This window comes from Artibeus jamaicensis, unplaced genomic scaffold, assembly GCF_021234435.1.
Source record: "Artibeus jamaicensis isolate MK-2021 breed Jamaican fruit bat unplaced genomic scaffold, CSHL_Jam_final scaffold_916, whole genome shotgun sequence".
NCBI lineage: Eukaryota > Metazoa > Chordata > Mammalia > Chiroptera > Phyllostomidae > Artibeus > Artibeus jamaicensis.
The window spans coordinates 8,323,369-8,333,998 of record NW_026522059.1 but is presented as its reverse complement, the minus strand read 5'-3'; positions in this window follow the sequence as shown (position 1 = coordinate 8,333,998).

Genomic DNA, 10,630 nt, shown 5'->3' with positions numbered 1-10,630 from the left:
GTCCCCATCCACTATGCATACCTCAGAATGGCTGAGCAGGTTCCTCTGGCAGTCAGCAGGGTGACAGCAAAGACACCATGGGGCACAAAAAAAAAAAAAGGACAACTTGTGTTTTCAAGTCACTCCTTCTGCAGCTGGTTGACAAAGAAGAGATGGAGTAAAATCTGGGTGAAAAGGATGTGAGGGGCCTATGTGGCAGTGCAATCCCCACGCCAGAGACAGCCCTGTGGAAATCTCCTCACCCCTGCCCACTCTTTCCCTGAATTCCAGCACTGGAGGCTCAGAGCCTTGGGCAGTGAGATGGGGACGGGGAAGCAGCAAAGAACAGAAGAGGTCAACTCTACCCCTTCCTTACCCACTGGCTTCCCTCCTGTGCTCCAGGAAGAAAAGCTTCAACTTTAATCGATTTTGAGTGATACTGGATGAGACATTTCCATCCCTCCACTGAGATGCTGTTTGATGATAAAATGAAGAGGGACCAGAAAAATCCTGAGGCCTGTATGAGTTCTCTCCTAGGGCCATAGGGATAGATAGGACCCTGGAGTAGATTGATTGATTAATTGATTAAAAAAATTTTTTAAATCCTCACCCAAGGACATGCTCATTTATTTTAGAGAGAGGGAGAGAGAGAGGGAGAGAAACATTGATGAGAGAGAAAAACATAGATCAGTTACTTCTCATATGTGCCCCAACTGGGACTGAACCTGCAACCCAGGTTGTAGGTTCAACCTAGATTGTGCCCTGACCAGAAATCAATCTGGTGTCCAACTTTGCAGGATGACATCCAACCAACTGCGTCTCACTGGTCAGGGTCACACATTTTTTCACTGACCCTTTTTTTACACTGCCCCTCCACCTGGGATAAAGACAACACGAGGAGGAAAGAATCACCAAGGCCCGGGTTAGCTGCCAGCACCTTCAAGCTAACCTGCGCTCTGTTCTAACCCCCACTCATAGCTCTCACCACTTTGTGATTGTTTCTACATGGGTATTTCTCCCTTTTACTTTGTGAATGTCTTCAGGGCTAAAAGCCATGTCTCATTCATCCCTGGGCCACCATTGCCCAACACTTTGCTTGGTGTAGATACCAGGAGTGCATACAGTTTTGCATAAACGGGAGAATTACAGCTTAGTGCTCTTGTACTGTGGAAAGCAAAGTACAGGGAAGGAGACAAATGAACGGGTGTCACTGAGCCTGGAGCTCTAGACAAATGCAAATCGTATAGGAATCGGACTGCTGACCTCTAAGCTAGAAGAAGCACGATCAGGCCGAATGCTCCGAGTGAAGGAATTGGAACATGTACAGGCACATTTTGGAGATATTGCCGAGTTCAGCTCCAGACTGCTACAATAAAGCAAATATCGCAATATAGGGAGTCATACATGTTTTGGTTTCCCAGTGCATATGAGTTATAGTTATACTATACTGTAGTCTATTGAGTGTGCAATAGCACTGTCTAAAAAAATAATGTACGCGCTGTAATTTAAAAATACTTTATTGCTGAAAAATGCTAATCATCTTCTGAGCCTTCAGTGAGTTGTAATCTTTTTGCTGGTAGATGGATCTCACCTTCAATTTATAAAAAATGCAAGAGCTGCTAAGTGAAATAAAGTGAGGTATGCCTCTAATGCAGAGATTAGGTTGCCAATATCCCCAAACTGTGCCAACACCCATGCTGGTTACTTATTTCTCCTGGACATTTCTCCACCAAGATGAGTAATAAAATTCTTCTTAATATCCTTTGTGTTCATCTTGAGGCAACGAAGAAGGACAAACTCTCCTGCTGCCTGCGTTCCTCTTTATGTTGAGTGGATCTGTCTACCACAGTGTTTAGGGCGTGTGGTATGCGTTAGGCAGCGGTATCTGATCCCCATCCTGTCAACAGTCATTATAACTCCACCCGCCTGTGCTTAGTTCAGAAAATGGTGAGCCTTGTCTTTGTCCCCAAAGAACATACTGTCTGTTTAAATCCTTTTAACAGTGAGCTGGATTTCTTCGAAGTCTAGTTATTTATTTTGTTTGTTTGTTTTTTTAATACTACTTCTACCCTGGCTGGTATAGCTTAGTGGGTTGGGTGCCGGACTGCAAATCAAAGGGTGGCTGGTTCTATTCCCAGTCAGGGCACATGCCTGGGTTGCAGGCCAGGTCCCCAGTAGGGGGCGCTTGAAAGACAACCATATATTGATGTTTCTTTCCCTTTCTGTCTCCATCCCTTTCCCCTCTTTAAAAATAAATAAATAAAATCTTTTTTAAAATAACATATGATTTCCTACACACCTTAGTCAAATCCCCCACCATGACCTATCCCACTGCTTTCTCACTGAGAAGACCTGTCTGATGAAAACCACAGATGGCATGAGTGCCCAGAGGAGGGAACAAGCCTCAGTTAGCCCCAGCATCAAGGTTCCCAGCTCCTACCTTGTATCTTCTGGCAGTTCTGTGAGCTGAGCCTCCCTGGGATGACCATATTCTGGGGGAATCCAGAGCTACAGAATGAAAGAACCAGGGAAAGTTGTAACAGATTCTTCATATTCAGATTTAATTAAAGAAACAAAACCCTTGCTCTCCTCACTGAGATGGTACAGAATTCCTTCCCCTGGTGCCACCATGATATCCCCCTACTCCTCCTGAGTCCAGAGGTGATGTGCGTTTTTCAGAGGGAAAGTCGGCAAACAAAACATGAGCATCTCAACACAAATGTGCTTTTATTCAATATACACTGTGCAGAACCAAAAAACAAACCTCACTGTGCTTTTTCAAAAAAAAGTTGTTGGCTGGTTTAAAATATTCTGAGGGCCGAGCCCACTACTCCCTTCCAGAACACTGGAGAAGGGCTGTTGGACAAGGTCTCTTTTCTCACCAGTGGGTATCTGAACAACGTATCTTACTAGGAACATAATTCAAGAAGAGTGGCTCCCTTCTAAACCTCTGTTTTTGGTTCACTCAAAAAAAAAATATTCCCTTTAGCCTTAAATTTCTCTGCCGCGGTCTCTAATCTGAGGACCATATCCTTTTTGAAGACTTCAGCAATTTCTGTGGAGCCATGTTTAAACTGGGTGAGTGAAAAACTAACTCTCTTTCATAAAAGTGGCATTGTTTGGTAGTCAGGTAATTCCAAGTGGGCTCACTTTTTACTTTCCATGGGAATAGTGCTTGAGGAAGAAAGGGTCTTTGTTGAGTTTTGTTTTGTTTTAAGAACAGTCAATTGGTTCTTTCTGCCCTCCTTCGGGGGCGCCAATCTCTCCAAGGAAAACCACAAAGTTCAAGTAGAAGTAATGAAAAAGGAAAGGAAAGAAAGAATCTGCACAGAAACCGAATTTGTCATGATCTGGGGTTGTTTTGTGTCCTTCTTGTCCGCACCCTGCCCCACCTGGCACATACACGGAGGACTCCCATTTTAAACTCTTTGTTTTGTACATGCTCTAGCTGGAGAGAGAGGGGCTTGGGAGTGAAACCTTGTTATAAATGTCCTCTTTCTCAACGGAGCCTACCCTCTGAGTTTCTGCTTAAATGACTTCTCACCTTCAAACTCACCAAAGTTGTTCTTGATTGGCTGCGAATAAGTGGCTGAGATTTCAATTGTGCATTTATCAACAGGACTGTTGCAGTTTTCTTCATGACAAATGATTAGATCCTTCCCTCTTTATCAGTGTATTTAAGTATGTTCTTCAGGTGTGGACTCAACTTTGCCCTCCACTTCTGCAGCCATAAATAACTTCACACATACATACGCATTGCTCCTGATTATCATGAAAAGTTTATTCTTAATCCATGACACTAAACCAACCACGAAAGAGTCCAAGTTTTTTCTTTAAAGAAACAATATTCTGTATCTGAGTATAGACTGAGAAAGGAAAGGGAATGAATAAAGTAGAGAATGAAAGTCAAAGTAGGAGATCTCAGAGGGTGAGAAAGGGAGAAAGAGAATAAAGTATACTGAGTGTCTAACTGGGTTAATCACAGGGCTGGGTTCTTTCCGTTTTCTTCCCTAAGCCTTAGGGCAACTTTGAGAGGTAGGAATAATCATTATCTTTTTCCTATAGATGAGGAAATTGAAATTTAAAAAGATGAGGAGTTTGCTGAAAGGTCTATAGTAGTTTGCTTAACGTTCGATAGGCAAAGTTCTTAGAACCTCCCAATAAACCCAATAATTTTCCTTTTTTTTTTTTCAGTGAAGTAACTGAGATTCAGAAATATAAAGTGACTTGCCTAAGATTACCCAGTGACTTAGAGCTGGAATTTGAGCCAGGTGTGTTGTTTCAAAGTAATTGCAAGGCAAAGACTAAAACCCAGGAATTGGAAAGTAGATGAATACATGCAATGACTGTCTTGTTTAAGTCCATCTCTGCCAGCAGAGGAGAAATGCAGGCTTTTATTAGTCAGGATAGGCTAAGCTATGCTGCAGAAATAAACAAACCTTTAAATCTCAGTGGTTTAACATAAACATTTGATTCTTACTTGGTGTTCAAAGCAGGTCAAGCAATTCTTTGCAGCTTTCTTTGGTGACTCCAGGTGATGCTAATCTTGACACTTGGTGAAACCAGTGCCTGCCAGGTTTCTCCACTGTATAGTTACTCTGTGAGGCACGGCATTCGGGGGTGGCTTTTATGCAACAGTAGACAGCTGTTATATAGTACTTCCCCATGTCAGCCAGATCATCCTCTGTAGAGTATGACTTAAACAACGGTTATCTAGGCACCAGACTTCAGGCTGAATATTTTTTTTCCTTAAAACACCCAGTTAGGAGGTAGGTAACCATTCTTGCTGAGCCAGGTATGGAGAGCTTGGAGTCACAGAGCTATGGAGTGAGAGAAAAGGCATTGGAACCAAGCTGTTGGCCCCTGAGCCCAAGCTGGTGACTAGAGTGTACTCTCCCCACCCCTTGCTACATTCTCCCTCACCACCCAGCCCCCACTTAGTAGCAGGCTCAATTCTAAAACACTGGATAGTGTTTAATGGGAACTTGGGCGCCCCAGGGAAAAACTCTAAGCAGCATTTGGTCACCAAGGTTCTAAATTAAAAAATCCAAATACCCTTTGGCTTCCCCAGTGGAACTATTTCCAACGCTGTTATTCTAACCCCCCTCCTAAAGAACTAGAGTTGTTTAGAAGCAAAACATTAGGGAGTAAGATAATAAGGCTTTGAAATTACCAATATTATTCAACCCCAAAGCTCAAGTGGAAGCATTTACAGCTTCCCCCTCCCCCCTGATAGCCAGTGTTTCCAATTTACCACCGAGAAACCAATGAAGGTGTGAACATGCAAAATTCTACACTTTCCAGCTGGAAAGGAGTGCCATGCAGCCAGTCCCATGCTTTTACTGCACAGATGCAGAAAGTGAAACCTGGAGAGTCAAAGTGACCTGTCCCCGGTGCTAACTGGAAACCTTAGAACTCCAAAGTGTTTCTGTGCCCAGGATTGCATTTGACAAGGACATTGTGAGGCAGTAGAACACATATTGTTATTTTACAAGAGATCAAGGGCACCCCAACTCTCTGGGCAAAGCTGGGAGTAGGAGCAGCTTCTGACCCCAGGGCATCGTGTCAACCACAAGATCCCTGTCTTATGTGGTCTGATTCCCACCCTTCACTGTATGCCTTTAGGGTAAATCATGACTTCTCTCAACCCCAGGTTTCTCATCTGTAAAATAGGGATAAGGATGGTCCTACCACAGAGCTGCTGAAAGAACAAAAATAAAATAATGGTCATCGAGCTCCTTGGTATGTATCCAAAGGAGCTGACAAGTTATGTCCACATGAAAACCTGCATGCAGATGTCTATAGCAGCTTTATTCACAATTGCCAGAACATGGAAGAAACCAAGATGTCCTTTAGTAAGTGAATGGGTAAATAAATGGTGGTACATCCAGACACTGGAATATTATTCAGTGCTCAAAAGAAATGAGCTGTGAAGCCATGAAAAGACAGGAAGGAACATTTAAAAACAGCCAATCTGAAAAGGCTGCAGAGTGTGTGGTTCCAACTATATGACACTGTGAAGATAGTAAAAACATCAGTGGTTGTGGGGGAGGCACGAGGGTGGATAAATATGTGGAATGTAGGATTTTTAGGACAGTGAAAATACTCTGAATGGTACCATAATGATGGATACGTGTCATTATGTATTTGTCCAAATTCATAGAAAATACAAGGCCAACAGTGAATCCTAAGGTGAACTATAAACTGTAGGCGATGATACTGTGCCAATGTAAATTCATCCTTGGTAGAAAATGTACCATTTTGGTGAGTGTTGTTGATAATGAGGGAGGCTGTGGATCTGTGGGGGGCAGGGAATATATGGGAAATTTCTGTACCTTCCTCTCAATTATTCTGTGAACCAAAAACTACTTTAAAAAACAGATAATTTTAAATTTGTTCTTTAAAAATTTAGTAAAATGAAAAAATGATGTTACCAAGCACTTGATGCAGAATTTAACATATAGCACATGCTGCATGAATAACAGCCATTTATATGATGATTTTAGTTCCAGACCCAAGGGTTTTTTAAATTATTAATTAGAAAATGTCTTATTTGAAGTTTAAAAGGATTGTGATTGGCTCCCTGGCCTCCATTCAATTTTTTGCTTTTTTTTTTTTAATTGCAGAAATAGTATTACTCTAGAGACAGAACTTTTGCTTGAGCTCTGATGTAATATTTGGATGATTGGTTCGCAGAAGGTGAGCTGCTGATTCAGGCACCTTGTTTTATGGCCCAAAGTCTTTCCAACTCAGTTAACTCAGATTTAGCCAATTTCCCAAAGACAAGTTCTAAACGTTGCTTTCTATGACAGAAATCTCTGTTTTGACCCTAGGTACCAGTGAAGCACTAGATTTTTTGTTGTTTTGTTTTGTTTGTCGTAGGCAGCCAATAGGAGCACAATTCACAATCTATGGCAGGAAGTCCTTCCATCTGGGTGCTTCTAAGTCTCTTCGTCCATTAGACCTTGCATCTGCCCCTTTCTCTTGATCTATGCCTCTGCTTCAGTAACTTATGTAATCCCAGCCTCAGAAATGTTTGCCTATCAACACATTTCACAGCAAAGGAGTTTTTGTAGCTAAAACCGTTAGCTTTCACATTTTACCTTGTGTCTTTCCTGGGCCATCCAAAACATTTCCATTAACCCAATGGAGTATAGGTGAGTCTAAGCAGACATTGGTTGAACCAAGAATGAATAAATGTTAACAGTTAACCATTATTGAGTGTTTATGATGTGCCAGACAATAGAAGTACATTGTGTGCATGCTCTTGTTTATTCCTGCCAAGAACTTTATGAGGTAGGTACTGTCATTATCCCCATTTTAAAGATGAGAAGACTGAAACTCACAGAGACTGAATAGTTCAGATTTATAGAGCACGGTCAGCAGAATTTGAACCTGAGGCCCTGTGTTCTTCAACCACGAGACTGCCCACTTCATAAATTCTGAATGTAACAATATACAAGTAAATGGACTGTTAATAAAAATGTCCATTTCTTCTTCAGATTCTAACCCTCAATTAACTAAATGAGAGTCTGTTTGACCTTTGTGACAGCCATCTCTTCTGCCTTTTTAAAACTGCTTGATTTGATTGATATCATTCAGGGACCCAAGGTCAGCTAACTCTATTTTCAATAAAAATTTAGTTAAAAAAAATATATCAGATCTACCACAGTGGACCACATTTTCTGAGTGACTAATCTTTTAATCATTTAATCACTAGCTTGTTCTCTTTGATTTGAAAGTCTCTGACCTGCCCTCTTCAAAAGGCCTGGGTTTGAATCCCTGTTCCACCCTTCACTAACTGTTTGATCCCAAGCAAATTATTTAACCCCCTCTGCCAGGTGTAAACAAGAACCGTATCCATCTGATTGGGTTGCTTCAAGGACTAAATGTTAATACATGTACCAGTAAGTACTTGGAGGAAAGTCAAAGAACAAAACCTTCCTTCACCATTTCTGTGCGTCTCTGGGATTGCATTTGTAACATCTGGAGGCAATGGCCAACATCTCAGGGCCCCTTGTGAACGAGAGAACAGACCAAATGGTCCTCCTGCCTGTGTTTGCCACTCCCACACCCCGTTCCACATTGAGATTCACACAGATATAAAATATCCCACCAATACATCCAACTAAAATAAAATGTGTGAAAACTCTTGACTCCCCACTGTTCACTAGGCTCTTCCAATCACAACGTTCTATAGCTCACATTCTGTCACCCACACTGGGAGCTGTCTCCAGCAGCTCTTCCTGTCCACCTGCAAAGTGCAGGTCCTTTTATTGCATTGCCAGGTGTAGCCATCATTTACAAGGGAGCAGGCCTGTATCCTGATAAGGCACAGAAAATGAGCTACGGAGTTATACAATCCAGCCAGATGTCCTTCTGCCTTATCTGCAAATCCCATTATCAGCAGTTTTATTGAGGCTGTTCGGGCCACTTCATTCTCTTATCCTCACCGGCAAATGTTCTCATTCAGTCTTTCTTGGGTCCCTTCAAGAAAATGCACCAGTAATGTTGTATCTATAATTTCAATTGTGCTATCAATTAAGATATGGTTCCATTATGTGTGTAATTATTAGATTTGTCCCCACTGTTAATCAGAGAAATACAGATTAAAGCAAAGATTCTTTTAGAATGATAATAAGCTCATTGCTGGCACTGTCATGTATATGTGGTGGCTCGGTCTTACAGCAACCTCTTTCTGCTAGTGGTTTAGCAGCATATACCCATGGCCTCATGCATGCCTCAGACACAATGATTTCACTGCTGAGACCCTGCCTTAAGAAAATATTCCTAAATATAGAATAAAGCTTCACGGCCAAGATGTTCATAGCAGTGTTATTTACCATAACACAGCAATGGAATGATTCAACCAGTTTTTAAATAGTCATATGAGTTATTTGATAGTCACTTAATAGAATATTTTGCAGCCATTTAAAATGATGTTTTCAATTATGCCAACAACTTGTGTAATACAATGTTGAATGAAAAGAAAAGGCAAACTACAAATGTACATACAAAGCAAGTGCAGAAAACAAAATCTCTTGTTTAAAAGAAAGATGAAAACTATAAAGGCAATAGTGAATGCATGTTATCATGGTAAGTCCACAGTGCTATGAGAACACAGTGTCCAGATTTAGAATGGAGGGCCAGAGAAGCCTCCTGGAGCATCTAGAAGATGAATGAAAGTTAGCCAGGGAAATACTACTGCTCAAGAAGAAACAGCACATGCAAAGTTCCTGAATCAGGAAAGGAGTGACAAATAGGAATTACTTAGGCACTGGCTGTTAAGTGTGAACTATGTATCAGACAGTCTTTTTTTTTTTTTTTGATATTTACATGCCTAACTGGAATCAGGAGCTCCAGTTTCCTTGTATATAATAAGGATTAATTTCATTCTCTGAAAAGTAAGTTTGCAACCAGAAGTCTGAAGTTGGCATGTGATAGGGAAGGCTGATAATGTTAGTACTTATCACACAAGGTTATTGTGGAGCCAGGAGTTACTACACTTCTGTCTCTCAAATAGGGCTGACAAATGGCCAACAGGCACAGGGGAAAATGCACAATATTATTAGCCACCAGGGAAATGCAAATCAAAACCACAATCAGATAACACTTCATATCCATTAGCATGACTATAGCAAAAGACAGACAACAAATGTTGGTGAAAAGGCAGAGAAACTGGAACCTGTATACATTGTTGGTGGTAATGTAAAATGGTGCAGCTGCTTTGGAAAACAGTTTAGAAGTTTTGACTAAAATGGTTAAACATAGAGTTATCATGTGATCCATTATTTCTATTCATATATATATACCCAAAACACATACCCAAAAGAAATAAAAGCATGTCCATGCAAATATTTGTACAAAAATGTTTGAAGCAGGCTTATTCCTAATAGTAAAATGCGGAAACAAGCTACATCTCCATCAGTGGGTGAAGAGATCAATAAAACATGCTATATCCATGCAATGGAATATGATTCAGCAATTTTTAAAAAATGAAGTATGATACATGCTGCTCCATGAATGAATCTTGAAAAGAGACTGTTACAAAGGACTGTATACTATATGATCCCACTGTTATGAAATGGCTAAAATAAGCAAGTCCACAGAGACAGGAAGGAGAGTAGCAGTGGCCCAGGACTGGAGCGCCCAGGGGAGAGTGATTGTCCATGGACAGAAGGTGATGGAAATTTTGAGAGTGGTGAAAATGTGCTAAAAGTGATTGTGGCGGTAGTTGCATAGCCCTGTGAACATACGAAAAAACACTGAACCATGTTCTTTACATCTTCGGGCATGTGAATTTTAGCTAAATAAAGCTATTATTTAAAAATAAACAGGGGCCGTAGCCAGTGTGGCTCAGCTGGTTGAAGCATCATCCTGTAACTGGAAGGTTGTGAGTTTGATTTCCAGTCAGGAAACATGCCTGGGTTGCAGGTTCAATACCTGGTCTGGGCCACTACGGTGCCTGGTCTGAGTGCATAGGGAAGACAACCAATCGATGCTTCTTTCCCAAGTCAATGTTTCTCTCTCTCTGTCTCTTCATCTCTCCCTTTCTCTCTCTCTCTGGAACAGCAATGAAAAATGTCTACCAGTGAGGATAAAAATCAGTAAATAAATAAATAAGGTCAGGTACCTGGATACATACTATGTG